The 22,789-nt window shown below is 36.8% G+C and overlaps 1 long non-coding RNA gene across 1 annotated transcript in view; it reads left to right on the top strand.

The window, feature by feature from the left end:
• LOC131053645 (uncharacterized) overlaps window positions 1-22,323 on the top strand; it is a 67,933-nt gene extending 45,610 nt beyond the window's left edge. The window contains exon 2 of the long non-coding RNA XR_009107751.1: window positions 21,821-22,323. This is a non-coding gene — a long non-coding RNA (uncharacterized LOC131053645). The remainder of the gene's footprint in view (window positions 1-21,820) is intronic.
• Window positions 22,324-22,789: the final 466 nt, after the last annotated feature.

The following is a 22,789-nucleotide window of genomic DNA, read 5'->3' as shown; positions in this document are numbered from 1 at the left end:
GACAAGTATCTGCACCAAGAACTCCTCAGTAGAATGGGATAGCTGAAAGAAGGAACTGATCTATTGTAGATTGTGCAAGAACTCTGATGATAGAAAAGAGGGTACCTCAAACATTTTGGAGAGAAGCAATAAGCACTGCAGTTTACACCCTGAACCGAGTACAACTGAAGAAAGGAACCTTGAAGACACCATATGAAATCTGGTATGATAAGAAACCTAATGAAAGTTACTTTAAAATCTTTGGAAGTAGATGCTATGTTCACAAAGATGATAGAAATGGAAAGTTTGATCAGAAAAGTGAAGAAGGAACATTTCTTGGTTATTCTTCTAGAAGCAAAACATTTAAATGTTTGATCAAATCATCTAACAAAATAGTAGAAAGTGAAAATGGGAAAATTGATGAATTTGTAGAAAGAAATGATGAAGGAAATTCCAAAGAACTAGAAGATTATGAAAGATTTGTATATGTTCAACTGAGAAGTCCTACTGAGAAAACCGTAGAAGGAAATGAAGAGAATATCCAGTTACCGAGTGATGAAGAAGATCATACAGAGCCTACCAAGCCTGTATTAGCCAAGTATGTCAGAAGGAATCATGCATCAAGTCAGATTATAGGAAATAAGGATGATCCAATGATGACAAGGAACAAACTGAGACAGAACAAATGTCTGATATCTTAATTTGAACCGAGAATAGTGAAAGAGGCATTTAATAGTGAAGATTGGATAAATGCTATGACAAAAGAGATTGATCAAATCAAGAAGAATGACACATGGACATTGGTCCCAAGACCTAAAGACAAAAATGTAATCGGTACAAAGTGGATTTTAAGAAACAAGCTAAATGAAAAAGGTGAGGTCATTCGAAACAAAGCAAGATTAGTTTGAAAAGGTTATGCTCAAGAAGAAGGAATAGATTATGGTGAGACTTTTGCACCTATGGCAAGACTTGAAGGTGTAAGAACATTGTTATATCAAATGGATGTCAAATCTATAGTTCTGAATGGTATATTAGAAGAAGAAGTTTTTATTGAACAACCTAAAGGATTTGTTGAAGAAGAGAATAAAGATCAGGTATATAAATTGAACAAAGCTTTATATGGTCTGAAACAAGCACATAGAGCATGGTATGAGAGATTGCATTCTTATTAAATCAAGATTGGTTTTATAAGAACAAGTGAAAACAGTAACATGTATATGAAGCATGATGAGGACAATAGGATACTGATCTCAGCCATATTTGTTGATGATATTATTTTTTGTGGAAATGACTCTTTATGCAAGAACTTTGGAAATGAAATGTGCAAAGAATTTGAGATGACATTAATCGGTGAAATAAAGTATTTTATAGGTTTACAGATACTGCAAAAGAAAGATGAGATTTTCATTACTCAATCCAAGTACATAAAGGAAATCTTGAAGAAATTTGGAATGGAGGATTCTAAACATGTAAGTACTCCTATGACTACCAACTGTAAACTATCAAATAATGATGAATCTGCATCTGTTGATGAGACACTTTACCGATCTATGATTGGAAAGTTGCAATATGTTGTTCACAATAGACCGGATATAGCACATGCAGTAGGTATTGTTACAAGATTTTCTGCAGATCCCAAGGAAACACATATGATAGCAATCAAGAGGATTTTTAGATACCTGAAAGAAATTGAACATTATGGCTTAGTATATCAGAAAGGAAATTTTTTTGATTTAAAAGTATATACTGATGCTGATTGGGCAAGCAAAATTGATGATAGGAAAAGAACAAGTGGACAAGCTTTCTTTTTAGGAGAAAGAGTAGTAAGTTGGCTTAGCAAGAAACAAGGATGCATTTCATAGTCAATAGCTGAAGCAGAGTATGTTGTTGCAGCATTGAATTGTACCAATATAGCATGGATTAAACAACTGTTGGAAGGCATAAATGAGAAAGTTACCAAGTTGGTAACTGTATTCTGTGATAATACTAGTGCCATTAACATTTCAAAGAATCATGTTATGCATTCTAAGACAAAGCACATCTCTATCAAGTATCATTATCTTGGAGAAGAAGTTCAAGAGAAGAAAATGGTGTTGGAATATGTTAGCACAAAGGAACAAATAGCAGATATCTTCACCAAGCCACTACCAAGGGATACTTTTGAGTATCTCAAAAGTCAGTTAGGGGTCCTACCCATATCTTCTACTCACTGACAGAGTTCGATGAAAGCATCAATTCGATGACTCTATAGAATACTTTTATGAGTTGATGCGGATTTACACACTTTAGGAGGTTTTCTAAAGGTGTGCAGGAAACAAAATAGGGAAACAGGAATTGAAAGACAAAATGCTCTGACCGAGACTGAGTTGATACATAACAGCTAGGGAATCACTTCTCAGAAGAAGAAATCATGTATTAGTTCTTTTACTTTTTGGCATTGTTTTCAAAGGGGGAGAAGACTACATGAAGAAGCCGGGAGAAGACTAATGACAGAGGGAGAGCATTTTAGAATCTCATGGCAATATGAATCTAAATCAATAAGGTCAAATCAATTGGTTTTGCCATCAATGCCAAAGGGGGAGATTGTTGGTATTCCAATTACAATGAGAGATTGTTGGCATTTCAATAAGGATATTGAGAAGGTTGTTGATGATTATGGATATAACTGATTAAGGATGTTTACTGTCTTAATAATATTATTTTGTCATTGATGTCAAGAAATTGATTTTCTGACTCAGTATGATGTTGCCATATCTTAAGAAGTATGATTTGATGAGGATAAAGATGTTGGTAAGTGACACAGAAAGAATGCGAAGAATAAGGGGAGAAATAAGTTATTCAATGGGAAACTATTACCGAGTTAGACAATGATGAGATCATGTTGTTTCTATTGTTTTGATATCCTACATATGTTGTTGATTGTAAGGTTTATACTATACTATGTTATCGAGCAAAGAACCTAGTTGGTAAACCCTAAGGTTATCGATATCGGTTAATGAAGGCAGAATGTCTACCGAGTGAAGTTTAGTATTTATCGAGTAACAACCGAGTTGTAACAGAATGCATTGGATGAATACAAGCATTATTTAATGAAGGATGCTAATGAGCTGAAATTGATTAGATGATTGGTATGTTGTGCATGAAGTTTGTTAAAGATCTATAGAAATGGAAGATCGGCAGGAAGATCTACAGCTCAGATTGAACCACAATTACCTAGCACAAGTTCCAAGGAAGAAATGCAAGTTCCAAGGTGAGGTAAAACATTTTTCAGATCGAAGGATACATTGAACCTAGTCAAGTTTGAAGGTTTGATGGCTATGATTGATCATGGGAAATGTGATCAAGGAGATTAAGTGGTTAGCAAATTGTTTATAAATAAGGAACTGTTGATAAATAATGTATGTGGGCAAGTGTAAGCATAGGGATGCTACATAGTGATTACCGAGCACAAAAGCTTGAAGATCTATTTGAATAACAGAGTAGGGAGCCCAACAGAGGGATAAGATAATTCCTACGAATTGATTGTATTGAGCAAATAAGAATCTACTTTAACATTTTAGATGTGAAGTTGCAGATATATTTTTATTACTGTTATTTTGTAAAGTGACAGAAAATCTCTTAATTGAGTGGACTTAACAATCTTATTTGTAAATCCTCTAGCAAGGTGACACTCTGATTGACTGTTTGAAATCCTTTGACAAAGTCACTTCTAACAAAGTGAAGATCCTAACAGATCTGAGGGAAATCCCTTAACCGGGTCACATCTAGCAATGTGTTTGTAATCTTTAACAGGATTTGCTTTTAACCGAGCATACTCTAGAAGAGTATATTTTTTAGTTGGTCCGAAATCCCACAGTGGTTTTTCCCTATTTGGTTTTCCACGTTAAATCTGGTGTTATTAGTGTTATGATGATTATGTGTTTATGAGTTAGCATGCTTATCAGTTTTTTGGTTATATTGCTGAAGTATAAGCTATCGAGGTTGAATCTATTAAATATATTGAAGATTAAGTTTGTATGATTCACCCCCCCCTCTCTCATCTTATTTACAATCAGTATCAAAGATTACCACAAAATCTTTCACAAGGAGAATCACCACAAGGGTTACCTATATAGAGATGAGATTAAAAGAAAGAACTTATGCTTCAAATGTTAAGAACCTTGGGAAATAGGGCACAATTGTCATAAAGGAGGTTTAGATAAGAAAAAATCATGCTATAGATGCAAGGAGAGATGGGAACTTGGCCATAAATGCAATAGCCAAGCCCACCAATTAGAAGCAACTTCTGAGGAAGAGAGTGAAGAGAATCCCAACAAGAAGGCTAAGTATAGTGAAGAAGAACAAGTAACTCTAGCCACTATCACTCAAACTTCCAAACACCATCCTTTCTGCATTAAGACCACCCTTAGAGGACAAAAAGTCATCACCTTAGTGGATAGCAGAGCCTCATTGTTGAACACAATGTACCACTGAGAGGGGGGTGAATCAGTGGTTCCCAATATTCTAAACCTTTTAAGCTAAACTCTTGGTACCGGTTAGCAAATCAGACACAAGGAGGATATACTAGTGAGCTAAGGATAGAGATCAAATGCAAACACAAAAAGATACTAAATACATAACACCAGATATACGAGGAAAACCTAATGCGGGAAAAACCTCGATAAGAAATGCTGTTGGAGACTACTACTCCTTTCTAGCCTCACAATAAACATTGATTACAAAGTTTAGTGCACCAACCCAAGGAGCACCAACCCCTACACCGAGCTCCAACTCAGTGATGTATTATAGATCAGATTAATACAATAGTTGTAATCTTGTTACAAATGAGTTTTGTAACTCTTGCAATCAAAAACTTCACCAGTTTAACTCTTCTCAACTGGTTCTCCCTTGTTCAGTTCTTTGCTAGTTCTCTGTGCTCTGTTTATACCTTTTTTGCCTAGATTTTGTCTTGCATACCGTTCACTAGTACACTCTCTTATCTCCTTCACCTTTTGCAGCTTTCTTCCTAAATCCCCCTTGCCAGTTTACACAATTGTAGTTCTATTTGGCAGCTTGCCGATCGCTCTAACCTTACCAGTAAAACCTTTGATAAACCTTCTACCGGTTCTACCTTTCTATCAAACAACTCCAACACTCAGATGCTTTTGATCTTCTCTCTGATCACTCTCTTCTCTCTCAATTACTCTAAGTTTGCTGGCATCAAGCATCATCAACTTAAGTCTTCAGTCTACATATTTATACTTGATTGTTCCTGCCAAATCCATATCAAATCTAATTGAATCTCCTCTCCTCGATTGATGATCTAGAGCAGATCAAACACCATCACCATTTCTGATGACATTTGTATGCACTTTTTATATTTAGTGACTTGCAACTTGTTTTTTGGCCTTGTTCTGTCATTCACCATTAATGCCTCAGTTGTTTCCTTCAACCAGCGAGTGCTTGATTTATCTCACCAAAAAGCTTCTGCATCTCGATCCGCCTTGAGCTGCACTTCTTTTGTCATTGACTCGTGATTCACGGGTTCCTTATTTAAAGTTGACCTGCTCATCACCTATCATGTCAATGGACGGTTTGCTTGGCACTGCATACTTGCTACATGGAATCTACGTGTCCTCCTCAGACATCATCCAACTCAACCCATACTGCTATGCCAATTTGAGTTCATCCACTAACCAAGACACAAGACCGGTGTTTTACCAGTTCATATACCTTACTGGTAGATCATATTGACTTAGAATGCTTCTGATTCTATGTCCATACTTCATGTGATCTAGTAAACATTCACTCTGTTGGTTTGTCTTCTTCATGTTCATACATTCTCACTAGTGGATCTCCTTATTGCATCTGCATACTGGAACATACCTACTGATTGACATTTCGTACTGGTTTCCAATACTTACTTGCTGGTTATCATTCCATACCAGTTGACATCAATGACAACACAATGCCAACACTCACAACTTCATAGATGAAAAATTGGTGGCAAAAAGGAAGTTGGAAACTAAAAATTTCAAAGGATTTACTGTGATGACTGCAACATGAGCCTTGGTCCAATGCATAAAGATTGTACCACAATTAGAAATGCTTCTAGGGAAGCACCCTATTAAGGGGGACTTTTATGTAGTACCATTAGATTTTAGTTGTCTCTCATTCAAGAGTTGTGTTTTCTTAAGCATATGAAAAGACATGATTTAGCGCATAGTGACTTTTATGTAGAGATGTCACACGATTTAACATAATTTTTCTTAAGTATATGTTAATAATGAAGGGACATGATTTAGCGCATAGTGACTTTTATGTAGAGATGTCTTTCATTCAAGAGTTGTGTTTTCTTAAGCATATGAAAAGACATATAAAGCAATTAAATTTATTTTGAGGGGAGAGCATAGAAGAGGAGATCAAAGAAGAAGAGATTATTATCATCTGCAGATCCATATTCATTGACAAGTAGTAAACATCCTTGTTCTTAGTGATGTGCTTAATATGCATGATTTATATATGAAGCCCAATAATGTTTTAATGCAAAACTTAATAGTAATACTAATATAGACTACAATATGTATGACAGTCATTCTTAATTTTGTATACAGTGGTAGACCAGATTTGACACATGTCATATATGTCTGCTCTTACAACCACTAAATATAGTTAGTGCTTTTAGGCAGTGGTCGAATTAATAATTTATATAATAGGTTATTAGCTAACACATAAATTATTGGTAATATTGTTTAATTCATTTACATATTTATGTATATATATATACTCAATTCAGAATAAGGAATAATATAAGGGTTATAAATATAAATTTTAATATAATAATAGATATTAATATAATATCTTTTAGAAACTGCTCTGCAGTAATACATAATAATTCATGTATCTAGTATTTAATAAATATGCAAATGATATATAAATTAATTAGAATAAGATAAATTATCTAGTATGGTAAATTGGCAAGTACTTGATAGACTAAAGAAAGATAGAATACACTTGGCTCTTAATCAAGTTGTTTAAGTCATAAGTGCATTGAAATAGATTAATTATAGGTTAAATATACCAAAACCTAGTAGGGGACATTACACATCATATAAACAACAAAACAAACATAAACTTGTAATCATAGCATCATGATCGTATTACCATAATAGCATCATATACGTCAAGTTTAATATCAAAATGACAAAATATTCAAGTATCATTGTTTCAACCTTCAACAATATAAAGTTTAATCATCAAATGGATCATCTAATTCATCCTCCATATCAAAATGACAAAATATTCAAGTATCATTGTTTCAACTTTCAACAATATAAAGTTTAATCATCAAATGGATCATCTAATTCATCCTCCTCCTCCTCCTCATAATTGACATTGACATTAGATGAGCCAATGCCACTTGCACTATAAGTTGGCTCGACACTTGAATCATCAAGTGTCAATGCAAGAAGTTGAGAAGTGGGAGCATTCAAATCAGTATGCTTTGGCTCTATATCTCACATCTTCATTTCCCCTTGTGTGTAGTCACATTGTTTGTGTGAAAGAAGACGTAGGTTGGAATGTACATATACTAAATTCTCCACTCTTTTTGATAGCAGCCTATTGCGCTTTATTGAATGGATGAAAGAGTATGTGCTCCAATTTCTTTCTAAAGCAGATGAACTAGAAACCTATGAAGATAAAGTAAACAATTAAAGTTATACATTAATAAAATTAAAATTAAAAATTACTAGCAACCTATGAAGACAAAGTAAACTATAAGTATAAATAAACTTGTGATAAAACTTTTACAACGTGGGGTTGTAGGTGTTGGAAGCATGCACCATGAAAGTACTGTTGTGAGGTACTCACAGATCACCCCATTGCAACTGGGGACCCCCACTTTTTTTGCCTATTTAGTTGGTAGTGTCAAGTCTTTTGTTATTAGCCTTTGCATTTGAAGGGTGTAAGTTGTCAAGAATGGCTAAGGACTCAAGTGGATAGTCTTGCATAAGTGTGTAGTAGGTTTGCAAAGTCTAGGCATGATGAGTTCAATCATGAGTAAGAAAGGATCGTGAATTTGTAGGTCACTCCAAGTGCTCCTTTTAAAAGAACAAACTTCACTTCATGAGCATTCCTTGTGTAGTGAATTTCTTACATTTCTCCCACAGAGCAAAGACTCACTCTAAAGATCTCACGTTGAGAAAGTTATTAGGTATTGAAGTTGAAAGCACAAGCAGGATTTTGGTCTTGGTTTGAAACCCACTTCATGAACTTAACCTCAAGGGCAAACTTCATCCTCAAGGACTTAGGAGCGAATTTCATGCTTAAGAGACTTGGAGTGAACTTCTTCATGATGGAAGTGGAAGAATGAGTGAGATTTGAAAACAATTACTTCATGTTCAAACAATCAATGGCAAACTTCACAAGTTGGGAGATAAAAGCGAATTGCATGAATGAGCACGCATGAATGAATTTCAACTTCAAGAGTCCAAGATTTGGAGCGAACTTCCTCAATGAGCATACATGAGTAAACTTCACCTTCAAGGCTTCATGAGTGAAGTTAGAATAGAAGAGAGAAGTATGTTGGATAGAACTTCACCTTGAATGGATTCAACTTGAATCTAAACTTCAAGACTTAGCATTTCCAAGCAAACTTCATGTTGGAGTGTTTTGGAGCGAACTTCATGTTGGAGTGTTTAGGAGCGAACTTAATGTTGGAGTGTTTTGGAGCAAACTTAATGTTGGAGTGTTTTGGAGCGAACTTCATGTTTCCACCTCTTGGAGTGAAGTTGAACTTCATGACTTAAGCAAGTGGGGCAAAATTCATACTTCATGACTTCATGCTTTAGAGTGAGTTTAACAACTTCATGACTTGCCTTTTGGGAACGATTTGTTTTAACTTCATGAGTTGAGTAATTGGAGTTAAATTCTCTACTTCATGACTTGACCAAGAGGAGCGGACTTCCAACTTCATGAGTGTGAGTTTTAGAGTGAAGTTTGCAACTTCATGAGTTTGGATTTTGGAGTGAAGTTCATGATCTTACAAAGTGGAGAGATTTTAAGAGTGAAGTTGGGTATAAATAGGTAGAAGTTGATAACTTCATGAATCATCATTTTGGAGCGAAGTTGATAACTTCGGTAGTTGCAAGAGTGGAGCGAAGTTTGAACTTCATGGCTTTGCTTTTAGGAACAAACTTCATGAATCCACCTAGAGGAGCAAACTTGAACTTCAGGAGTTCTCTTCTATGAGTGAACTTCATGACTTTGCTTCTTGGAGTGAATTTCATCAATGACCATGCATAAGCAATCAAAATGTGAGCGAAGTTGAGTAAGAGAAGAAGGATGATCACTTGAGTAGATACAATGACAAATGAACTTCATCATTCCACCAAGAGGAGCGATTTTACTACTTCATGAGTTGTCATTTTGGAGCGATTCTACTACTTCATGACTTGAAGGATAGGAGTGAACTTCGAGTTCAAAGGTTTTGGAGCGAAATCATTGTTTCATGAGTTGCATTTCTCAAGCAAACTTGACAAATTGACTTAAGAGAGAAAACTTGAACAAGAGAATGAAACAAATTCAAGAATATCAATTTCATGATCTCTCAAGATGGAGCAAAATTCAACAATTTCATGATTTGAGACTTTGGTGTGAAGTTCTTACTTTGGGAGTTGAGTGATAGGAGCGAAGTTCATACTTCAGAAGTTGAAGGATTGGAGTGAAGTTCATGAATCAATGAAATGGAGCAAACTTCATACAAAATACACTTCATGAATTAATCTTTTGAAGCAAACTTCATAAGTTGGGGATTTGGAGTGAATTTTGCCTTTAAAACTTCATGAATGAAAATTGGAAATAAAAGAATGAGGCAAATTTTAGATGAATGAATTATATGAGTTGATGAGATGAATGAATTTCACGAGTTGGTGAGATGAATGTCAACTTCATGAGTTGACAATTTGGAGTGAACTTATGTTTGGGAGATTTAGAGCGAAGTTCATAACAAGTATACTTCATAACTCAAGGATTTGGAACAAATTTCACACAAGCAAGCTTCACCCAAATGAACTTTGTGAGTTAGAAATCATGAGCGAACTTCATAAGTTGAATCAACTTCATGAGCGAGTTTCATGTAAAATCTTATGATTTGATCTACATTAACAACTTTATGATTTCAGTGAAGTGAGTGACTTCAAAAGACAAGGGCAACTTAATGAATATCAAGAGTGGAGTAAATTTCAAGACCCCCTTTTATGAGTGAAAATCAACTTCAAAGTGCTCCTTCATGAAGGCAAATTCCTCTAGATCTTATTATCAAACCTGCAAAACACATAAAATCAAGAGATATATCAAGCTAAGAAGAACTATGAAAAGTTATATATTATATATTTGATATCATGTTTGTTTTGTTTTGTAGATGGGAGAGGATGGTGATTGCAAAGAGAAAAGATTGTAAGACCTACATCACCGTGCAAGAGGAGTAACTTCATGCCTAAGAGAAATTTCAACCTTCCCTGCACCATGGGGATAGGAAGAGATCAAAGGAGTGCGAAAGAGAAGTTATACAATCACTCCAAGGCAAGAAAGTGAGGATGAAGGACTCAGTTACCTCAATACATCCCATCACCACTAGTTTGAGCAAGCATGTAATGTTGAGTATCAAGAAATGTCTTCACGATGATGGTCTATCAATCCTTCAAAGTGCAAGATAAAGGTGGAATCCTAGTCATTGTCCCAGTCACTATTCCTCCAGTTAGAAAGGTCCACCTCAGTGTGTCTTGATTCAATGAACCCAACTCATCAGTGATGTCACAAACTTCGAGGCACCTACCCCTAATATCTATTGGTCCACACTTTCTGAATATAATTTTCTCATTAGCTAATGAGAGTTTGTTGTAACAAACCCTAATTAGGGTTTTTATTGTAAAATCTTGGCCATTGATGGAGATTCAATCCTGGTAATTCATTGTAAATAAGCTCTCTATAAAAGCTCAAACTCGTCATTTGTAAAGGTTAATAGTTGGTTAATAGTCAATAGTTGGAGAATAGCTAATAGTTAGGAGAGAATAGAATAGAAGTAGATTAGGAGAGGGAAGAATTGTTGGTATGACTTGTAAATGAGATACTCTTTTCATTGAAGTTATGGTGAAATTTGTTATTTCAACAAGCCTCATGGTTCTACTTCTCAATTTATATTCATGTTGATTAGATTGAATGGAAGAAGTTGTTGAATGTATTCATGTAAAATCCATTAGTCCATACTACTAGCCTCTTGCTGATTGTAAGTGTGCCTTGTGTGGTCAATTGGAATGTTATGCGCTTAACTTTAAATCACTATACATCCATTGTTTATGCATTAACTTGAATGGTGAGTAGTGTTCAATGGTAATGATTTGAACATCTTTGAATGTCCTTAGAAAATTGTTGTCGGCATAAATTGCCTATTGTTGTGTTTGATAATATTTGTTATCCTACAAGGTATTAATTAATTATATTGAGTGGGTTGTCAGTCTCGGGTGGTTATGTGTTGGTTGGTTGATGGTTGTGTACCTCTCGGAAACCGTCAGGTCCTTTAAATATGTTGTGTATTGTCAAGGAAGAGGGATGGTATTATTGGATCTAGTGTAATCCTTGGCCGACCATCTTTGGTCTCTTCTCTGTAATAATTGAATGTGTGAATAAAGATATATTTTCTACCGTGTCTGGTATGCATTGTCATGTACATTATTATTTCCTATATTTAATTTACCAGTTGTACCAACAAACATTTTGGCGCTGTTGCCTTAAAAGAAATCGGGCTAGCCTTAAGTGATTCATGTCCGTAGATCCCATCAAAGGTGAGAAGAGCCCACAGGGTGGTCAAGACTAAGCGATTAGGTGATTTGCCGACCCTCGGTCAGAGGGAGCATAGAGACAAGTCAAAACTTGGAAGTACTCGGAGTGTTGGGACACTGGAGGTGGACATGTAGAGGACACACGCATGTCTGAGAGTGCAAGGAAAGTACTAGAACGTAGTAGTCAGAACAATTCACTCAGGTTGGACACACCTGGAAGTACTCGAAGTGTTGGAGATGCTGAAGGTGGACGTGTAGAGGACACCTGTGTGGCCGAGAGTGTAGGGAAAGCACTAAAATGTAGTGGTCAAAACAGTCCACCTAGGTCCAGCACACAAGGCGAATACACACGTACCTTCTGAGTGAAAATAATGTTGAACACCTAGGAGAAGCAAAAACTATCGAAGTTCACGGGAGACAAGTCGGAGGACCTGGTATGACATTGCAAAACATGCATAACCATTTGGGAGGCAAATGGCAAAGATGAAAAGGACTAATAGCTGAAGGCATTTCCCGCCACCCTTTGGGGGACCGCCATTGACTGGTACACAGACCTCAACGCCCAACACAAGATGAGATGGAGTGATCTGAAGAGGGTGGTCCAGGAGGAATTCAAACTCTTGAGGGATGATAATGAGATCATGGCCAAAATCTATAATACTAAGTAAGGGAAAAATGAGAGTGTACGCGCTTACAACCGTAGGCTCAAAGAACTGTTGAACAAGATGGAAAACCAGCCAATCGATGGGTTGAAGAAGAGGTGGTTCACGGAGGGATTGATAACCTCATTGCACAAGAAGATGAAAGTAGTGCCTTCGTCCTCATACGCTGATGCGTACAATCGAGCGATGGACATCGAGAGTGAAAATAAAACCTTTTCCTGAGAGAAGAGGAAGACCGATGATGATGAGAGCACCGAAGGTAGCAATGACGAAGAATCCAAAACTGTATGAGCCCTTCGACAGGATATGTTGAGAATGATGAAAGAATTGAAGGCTGAGAAAGGAACCATCAATGAAGGTAATGAACTATGGTGTATTGAGTGCAAAATAGAGGGGCACACGAAAGATAATTGTCCGAGAAATATGTTTTGTGAAATTTGCCAAGTGCTGGGGCATTCAATCAAGGAGTGCCTATACAATTTGAAGATGAGAAGTACACAAGTACTCTTCACACAGGGAGAGTCCAGCCCATTGAAATCATAGAATGTATCGCCAAGTGGTTATGGAAATCAACGAGGGTGAAACCAAATACAGTATGATTCTGGAGGATGTCCTATCATATAGTATTGACAATGTAGTGAATGGGGACACTTTGTGAGAGACTGCCATTACAAGAAAGACAACATACAATTATTGTGTAAATGATGTGGACCAGGTGACCATGAAGACACCAACTGCCTAAATTAGAAGGGTATTAATATGCTAGACGTGGAGGAACAAGAGGATGTAGTTTTGGCAATCACAAGAGCACAAACAAAGAAGGCAATGTCTAGACACCTAAAATTGTCATGTCTAATTAAATAAATATCTTTATTTATTTAATTATTTTAAGCCTGATTCTTCTATTAATTAAATAAATCTTTGTTTATTTAATTAATTCATTATCCTTTTCTACCCATGACACATGTCATTCATCTCTTAATTCATACACTACCTACCCTTTCATTATTTTATTATTTTCTTTACCTACCCTCTAATCATAGTTGACCTCTTTTACACCTCTTAATCTTAGCCCTCCATTTCTTATAGTGTCTTCTATATAAGGAGATGCTTCCTTCATTATCAATGCTAACTATGCATTTGAATCAAGCACTCTAACACTCAAGCTTTCATATGCAATCAAGCCTACTTGCGACCACATTTCCGTTCTTTGTTGAGCTCTTGTGCACACATAAAATCTAAGAGAAAATATATTAAGCAAGATCAATGGAGATAGGAAGAATGGAGATTCAAACCCTATTGGATATGTGATGGTATAATCTTTGTGATTTCATTTGATTTGCATTGTCTTAGGTAATCTTCATATGTTATGGTGGATCTTTATTGATTGTTAGGCTAGGGTTTTGTGGTTGAATTTATTTAGTCTTTCAATATTATTGTTGTTTCCATTTTCACCATAAACACAATGTATTCAAACTCTGGTACAGAAAAGGAACAAGCCAAAGTAGAACAAGTGTTGGCAAAGGAACAAGTAACTTCCAATGGAATTGCAAGTATGTCATTGCAGGAGTCAGAGAAGAACATATTCCGATAGGTGCTACAAACAACTGTACCCATCAAGGTGGCATACCTTCTTCAAACTATGCCGCACCTAAGAATGGCAATTGCCAACATAGTCAGTGATGACATAGTCTTCCAGAAACAATCTAAGCCACACAAGAAGGAACTGAGGGGAAAACCATCAGCCGAAGGGAATGAGTCTAGTGATCCAATGTTGTTGATGGTGAGCATCGGGAGGAAGCTGACAGTCATCGAGATGGAAACAATGGGGAAGAAGTTGACAAACACCATTGTCGATGGAGGCTTGGGAGTAAATGTACTGCCAGAAGACACATGAAAATGTTTGGGGAAGCGGAAGCTTTGGCCGCCAACCTTCCACTTGGTAGGTGTCGACCAACACGACATCTTGCCATTGGGAACATTGATGGCACAAAAAGTAATGATTGGGACATGAGAATTTTTCTTGGACTTTGTAGTTATCCGATTATAGAAGAAGGTGTATGATGCACTCCTTAGGAGGGGAGGGTTGGTTACTGCCAAGGCAAATCATAACTGGAAGTGAAACAAACTCGATTGAGAGTGATGGGAGGAAGCACGTCATTGACTTGAGGAACCAGGTGGTGAGTGAAAAATTGGCACCCTCAGACTTTGAGTTTAAGGGTGGAGAGTTAGGTATGGACGGAGGAAGGAAAGGCATAAAACCCAACGATGAAGGGGTGTTCAAACTAGAAGATTTCTTTGAGGATGAGATGAGTTCTATTAATGGATTATTTCATTGGTAGATGGAGGATTATGAAGTTTTCCACCCCGACTGTAACATGCTACAAATTGGCCAAATTGAGGAAGTACAAAGTCCGCCATACGATATTCATCTGTGCCAACGTTGGTGTGTCTGGGTTGTACGAATAGTTACCAAGTGAGCCTATACCATATGAACAGAGGTCACTGAGTGGGAATAGGGAAGTATCTAAGGTGTACGAAGAAGATTCATAGGGTGAGGATCTGAAATTGGATGTTGTAGAGCTTGGCAGAGATGCCTCAAAGAAGTTAATACTATACACTAAATAGTTCACATCAGCCGCAAGTAATTTAGTTGTACGATTCAGAGTAGACAAGAGCAAGTTGTCTCCTAAGAGTCCAGGTTGTGTCAATGTGATGAGGTTACCACACGAAGATAAGAGCCCCAGCTACACCGTACGAACTAGAGAAGTCGAGTGCTGGAGATCCGTATGGTCAAGGGAGAGCCAAGGAAGTAGACTTGATAGCAAGACAATCGAGAGAGGGAAGGGACATTCCCATCCAGCCACAGGAGAAGTTGAATCCGTACGGTTTAGGTGAAGAAGCAGAAATACCATACAATGTACGGTCAACAAATATGGTCAACACACAGGCGTAGAGAAAGGCGAGGAGTCCGTATGACATATGGCAGAGCAACATTTCGTATGACATAGCTCACTTGTAAGACGTAGCTCATCCACCCATTCTATACGGCGTAGTCCATTCATTCGAATCATACGTCATACAACATAAACTACATAGAGAACAGGGTATAGTGTACGGTGAAAGACATCGTACGACATACATGGAAGCCATACAAACATTGTACATGAGGCATCATACGGTATAGAAGGATGCAATCAGGGAAAGGTCGTTCGACCACACTATAGGTATGACAACCAAAGGCGGAGGCCGTACATCAACAAGGAGAAATCCATACAGAGAGCAGGAGGAATATTGTACAGTCAAGGAAGCAGTATGTCAAAAACTCGAAGGCATCAACTTTGAGTTGGATGAAGGGAGTCTCAAGCCACACACCTATGCATCGTACAACCAAGAGAGAAGCACAAGCCTATACGAAAGAACAAGTCTATATGCAAGGAGGATAAGTCCATATGGAAGGAGAACAAGTCAGAAAACACATACTCATAAGGGAGAAGGCACCTTGATCAAAATTTTGACTTTCATTGGCCTTGTTCCTAATGTCTTAAAAAAGCAAAAATTTGATGCACGCCATGGAGTTCCATGTGGGTTTGAAGGTTGTAATTTGGTGTTGGTGATGGGACCTTGCGAGGGGCGCTGTTCCTCGACCCCATAAGGGGCTCTGCCCCTAGACCCCCGTAAGGGGCACTACCCCTTGACCCCATTGGGGGCGTCGCCCCAAACCCCCATTTGATTTGGCAGGTACGCTACAAGTTGGGTTTGTCCAGTCGAAGTCGCTGTTTATTGTTAGTCTTCCCAAATATAACTTGATGTTTCCTTGTCATCTGGAAGATGACTTTTTCTTTTGGGGGGGATGATGTCATCATCATAAATTGCCTATTATTATGTTTGATAATATTTGTTATCCAACAAGGTATTAATTAATTGTATTGAGTGGGTTGTCAGCCTCAGGTGACTATGTGTCGGTTGGTTGATGGTTGTGTACCTCTCGGCAATCGTCGGATCCTTTAAATATGTCGTGTACTGTCAAGGAAGGGGGATGGTATTGTCGGATCTAGTGTAATCCTTGGCCGACCATCTTTGGTCTCTTCTCTGTAATAATTGAATATGCAAATAAAGATATATTTTTTGTCGTGTTTGGTATGCATTGTCATGTACATTATTATTTCCTGTATTTAATTTACTAGTTGTACCAGCAAACAAAGATTGCATTGAGCTTGTGTCAAATTGTTTAGCTTGATGGTGAGACTTCCCTTAGTAGGATTCCATAAAGTCATTCATTCATCTTCTTACATTCTAGGTCCTAGCATAGACTTTTCAAACCATATTCCTTTTGCTCTCTTTTTTATCTTCTAGCTGAATAGATAAGATCTAAATTCCAATAAATCAAGCATTCAAGCATTCGCATGTAAGTCCCCTTGTGATTCTAGCATAATCACATCAAACCAACAAAGCTTATCCACACATAGTGACCCTACATTCATGAACCTTGGAGTCATCTTGAATGATCCTTAAGCTAATCTTTAGCATCCGAGAGATTTTGTTCAAGAGAGGATAAGATACTTTTGGTATTTTATTCTGTGTTCGATGTGCATAAAAATACATCAACAAGTACCACTAGCTATGAGCATCCTTCTTGGATCTATGACGAAGTGCATCAACACTTAGACCATTCCCATTTGCAAATTCTATGAACTCATTTGTAACAATATCTCGCAAATCATCATGATGATATAGTCTAAGAAATGCTGCCTTGTACCCATCAGATACTTCTAGATCTCTCCATGGTGGGATCCTTCTTGGTTTGTCAAAGGAGTGGTCATCTTATTCCCCCTTTCTACAATAATTGCTCCCACTTCTTCGAAAAATTTATCTTCAGGGTCATTCTCTTTTGCATTTATAGTGAACTTTATTTTTTCAAGCATTGAGTTAGTGCCATCATAAATCTCACCAATGCAAGGCCTATCCATGTCGGTATAGTGAATCATGCTCATAATGGGCTCAATGATACTTAGGAGATAGGTAACAAGATCCCACCATTTCTCATTCAATATTCTCTCCCTCATTTTTTTTGCCCTCTCACTACTACTCTGCTTCCATGCAGTCCAATTGGTGTTGATCACCATATTGCATAATACCACTCTAACTTTCACAAGTTGTGTTAAGACGATTGTGTTTGATGCAAAACGGGTCTCAACAACCTATAACACAAATTAATGCCAAAATGATTAAAAATTAAAGCCAAACTTTAAAGAAGAATACACAATATAGCTTACACAATGATATTATGAACATTGAAAATTAAAAAAATCAGAAAATGTAAAATTAAATTACTTTTTCACTTACCTTCAATAGCTCCAAATTCGAAAAGGATCTAAAAATCCCTTGAGACATGTGGTGGTTTGTGATGAACATCTGGATGTTCGCAGCCTCTACATACACATCTCTGATCTATTTTATTTTAGTCACAATCCTTTGTAGCATAAGATTTGAGTGAATGGACCGCACAAGCTGTCCAAAATATGTGATCATCGCATTCCTCAACCAACAAACTAGCAGCTCTACAATTTTTTACATTGTTCATTATGACTTTGACAACATTGTGGGGTCCCACTGACTCAATGGTGGAGATGAGAATTTCTGCAATAATTTGGCCATCTTTTACTTGGCCCTCACAATTCACAACTTTCAAAAACATTGCCCCTTTAGGGGACACTGCTATGACATTGATCAAGGGATGATTTTTAGCATCTTTCCACCCATCTGAAACAATTGTTACACCTGTCTCAGCCCATGAATCCCTTATGGGTTTCAATGCATCTTCAACCCTCTTCACCTCTTTCTCCAATAATGTTCCACGTACCTTCTCATAACCTGGGCCCTTATACCCTCTTGGAGCTTCATTAACACTTTTTATTATTTGCTTCCAATATGGGGAGTGAACAACATTGAAAGCCAACCCATTTGCATAAATGCACCTTACTACATCTTGGTCAGCAATGTCTCTACTCTCATTTTGAAATGCAGTTTCTAAAGGCCCCTTTGTTCTTTTGTGTGTCAAGGGTGGTTCGCTTTTAGTTTCATTTGTGGAAAAGAAGGGATGTTCTTCTACTACAACATCGAGATTAGATGGGGCTTGCATTCCCCTTGTTTTATTGGGTGCAGTTTGATTCAATCTACGGGCTTCTCTCTCTTTTGCCTCCTCATGCTCCCTAATATATTTCATCATTGTCTCATCTAGTATAGGTTTACCATCTTTTCCAAGGCAGTTTTTGATGCCTCTTCCTTTTATTCGACACAAATGGCCTACCACCCGATAATATGAACTATTACGTTCAATACCACATCTTTGGTGTCTTCAACAGATTCCCCAACTTCTTGGAAGTGGTTTTATAATGTCAACATACTTTCATAAGGGAGAATTTGGATCATTTCTTTGTTTTACAATTGTTTGTTCATTGCCAATGGAGGAAGAGGAAGATGCCATTCTAGTTCCTATGGCAAGAAATAACATAAACATATTCAAAAACAAAAACAAAATAATGAAAAACAATTAATGTTTCATGTTTGACAATTTGTGAAACAAAAATACTTGGGAAAAAAATGTTGCAAAACCTACCTCTTTTAGCCAATGGGATCTTGCAAATGTATGGAAATGATGTTGCAACACTAGTTGAAGCTTCAAAAATCAGTCTTCAAATCTTCCTATTTGATCTTGGAAGCTAAACTTTGTTCACCCTTTCTTCAACTTGTTGTCAAAAAACTTTTGTTTGCAACACAAATGAGGAGAAATGAGCCAAGATTATGTTTTAGAAGTCACTTTTAAGGTATAAAATTTACTTTTTACCTGGGGAATTCTGAAAAAAAAATTAAATTTTGCATAATATATTGCTTTTTGGGCTGCCCAGTTGCTCAAGTTCGACCTGGGTCCACTTGGGTTTGATCTTGGTCCACCCAGGTTCGAGCCAGGTCGAACCCTCTCTGAGAAATTCTAACCAAGGCCTTACCGGACCTGAATGAGGGACCCAGACTGGACTAGACTAGTACCAGGGGTGTCTAGGGGCGAACCCGATAAGTTTACTAATAAGTAATAACCAATCCTTCTATTCTTCTACAAATTTTGGCATATGCCCACTAAGTTATCCTCAATTAGTTTTGACTATGATTACCACCATTTTTTGGTAGGTGGGAAAGCCTTTAAAAGTGCAAATAAAATTATTCACAAAAAATTAGTCTAACCAGTCAAGCTAATTTTCTAGTGCATCAATTTCAATCTTACCTTCAAATGGAGGGATGTCCAAATTCATTGGAACTTTGGAAGGTGCTGGCCCTCAAATGACTTGCTTCTTGTTGAGGACTGAGTTGAGGGCATTAATTGTTGAAGGATTTGAGCAAACTGGAACATCATGTCTTTCCCTGCTTCTTAAGTGTTTCCTTAAGCATCTCTTGAAGATGGTCTTGTCTACCTGCATCACATTTTATCCAAAATTGTTTAAACTGGCAATGTAATCTAAAAGCTCACACATCTTGCCAATGGTTCAATAGGACATAACACAGAGGAAAGCAACTCTAATATCATTGCTCCAGATCCCAGGAATAATTTTGGGAACAAACATTAAGTCAATGGAAATTTAATGTGTTATATAGTGAGGTGAAACTATGTTGTCATGGTCCACCTTACATGGAAAGGAGAAATTTGGCAGGAAGAATCTGTTTAAATTTTATTCATATGAAAGTTCTGATATGGAACAGAGATAGCATTGGGAGTATTGAAATCAATGCTTCTATTGTCGTTTATTTTTTTGCCTTTTTGGGTGCCGCCCCTCGACTGTGGAAAGGGCTGCCCCTATCCTTGATCCTACAGATCAAGGGAAATGGTAATGCGTTGTTTGGGCCTTCTGGGTACTTGACCACTAGGGCTCTTAGAAATTCATTCCAGACTCCCACTTGGATCATAAAGGGTCTTGACACCTTTGGGGTAGTAAACAAGGTTTAAATCTAGTTATTTTTATTTTCATAACAAAATATAGTGAGGATTTTGCTTTTATTATTTATTAACCAACTTGGTAAATTTCTCTTCAACTTGTTGTACTTTGATCATCATCTTGCCTGATGTATAGAGTTCAAAAATCAATTACATTAGACTCCAATTGACATGCAGCATTTTAGTTCTCTTAAAAAATTAAATTCTTGGATTATTCTGGAGCTCCCCATCTCTACGATCATTTGAAATTGTATCCTTGGTCTTGTGGATGTTACTGCAATAATTTTTCTGGATTACATTGTAAGACTTTGTAGGCATCAACATTTCGGATGACATTCCATGATCCGTCATCAGAATGAGAGTGAGAGAGCTGTAGGAGTGATCCATCATTTTACTCCCACAGCTCTCTCACTCTCATCCTGAGGATGGATCACAGAGTGTGATCCAAAAGGTTGATGCATACAAAATCTTACACACTGTAATCCAGAAAAAATATTGCAGTAATGACAATGAACTGTGGAAATTTAATCACTCCTACTCATGGATGTTATTAAAAACTTTTATTTCATTTCATCCTTGGAACCTGTGGTACTCATGTGTATCTTGTATATTCTGATTCCAGCTCAAATGGCTACTTGATTTTCCCCCTTAGATTTATTTGTTATTCACATGCTAAAGAACTATAATAGAAAATATTACTGTGCAGCTTGCATCCACCAGGGATCACGCAGTGTTCCAAATGCTTCAATGCAGCCCTATATTGTTTGATTTTATAGGGTGGAGTTTGGTTCTTCCAAGTAGTGAGCCACATCTTGTCTTTGATTACATTTTGATAGACAATGTGAATGGAGGATGAGATCCTCAATTGGTATGTCGTATGCCCAATACACTGGAATTTTCTGGGACTACTTCATTTTCCATGTAAGGACAAGTCATTAAATTTGTGTGACCTGTAGTGTTATTATAGTTTAATATGTATAGAGTTTTTAGACGTAGTAACCATATGCTAAGATGCATGTTTTTCTTTTTTCCTTTGTGGGAATGGATGTCTAAACCCAGATTACAGTTTTACTTTCCACTTGTCAGGAGATTTTAAACAATATAATAACTTGCATGTATGCCCGTAGTGGGTATCTTTCTATTAAAGTATTTTATGTATCTTATCCCTCCAGAATAGTTGTATGGTGAGAGTCTCTTATAAGGAAAATTTACTATCTCATGTTTCATGATACATATTGACTATTAGGATACAAGGTTACCCACATTCATTCGTTAAGCTTACTCTCTACTTGGAATGTTGGTTCTTTATTAATTGTTGTTTAGATTGTGATGGCCTTTAGAATGTAATCAGATTGGATTAATAATTCTTATTGCAGGGAAGAAAACACCTGATAAGATAGGTCATTTGGCAGGCAGTGGTAAAGTGACAAGTGAAGCTAGCAGCAAAATACGTAACAGATTGTCAAAGAGAACAAGTATAAGATCCATTGATGATGCAATAAATCAGTTTGAGGTTGCTGCCAATGCAGGAAATGATCTTGCATTTATATGGTTAAATAGATTACATGAACAAGAAGAAAACGAAACCACGGATTAAGGTATGTTGGCTTGCTCCTTTCCCATCTTATGCTGCAAGATCATTAACCTTTTTGAAGGCATTTGTAACGTATAGAATCTGTAGGAGTTCAGAACAGATGCTTCGATTTTTCCTTTGTATACAAGTTATGGTGCGCTTTTGTTCCAACTACAAATTGATGGTCAGACTTTGCTAACATTGAATTATAGTTATTTTTTGACTTTGATGATAGATCTCACAATATCAGCTAAAATTATAATCTCTATGTATACATAATTGTTTAGCGAGATTTCTTAACATGAATTTTTATATTAGGACAACTATAAGATGGATGCACTTGCAGCTATGAAACAATAGAGATTAGTGGAATTAATGATTGCTTGTGGGTCTATGTGGCATATATATCTTGTCCAATCCAAGGTGAAATGATTTACTAATCACAACCAGCCAAAATATGATTATGAATTATAATTATATGCTCGAATATATAGTACCAACTATTTAGGAAAAATATTTACAATAATAACACTAGGCTTGTTGGCAAAGAGATCTTGATGGTTGATAATTAGTAATTGCTTAGAAATCAATTGTTAACGGATTGATTAATGGTGCATCAACCCTGGTTATGATTCAAGTGAATTTTGAGTGCAAAACATTATTGATGTCTGCCATCAAGGATAAATATTATTGCAGGGTCTTCAACATATTGTTATGGCAATAATAAAAATTCTGATATATCGGCTCTGTATTCATATCCATTATTTTACAA

Source organism: Cryptomeria japonica, chromosome 8, assembly GCF_030272615.1.
Source record: "Cryptomeria japonica chromosome 8, Sugi_1.0, whole genome shotgun sequence".
Classification (NCBI taxonomy): domain Eukaryota; kingdom Viridiplantae; phylum Streptophyta; class Pinopsida; order Cupressales; family Cupressaceae; genus Cryptomeria; species Cryptomeria japonica.
Note: the sequence above shows the minus strand (reverse complement) of the source record. Positions and strands in the feature narration are given on the sequence as shown.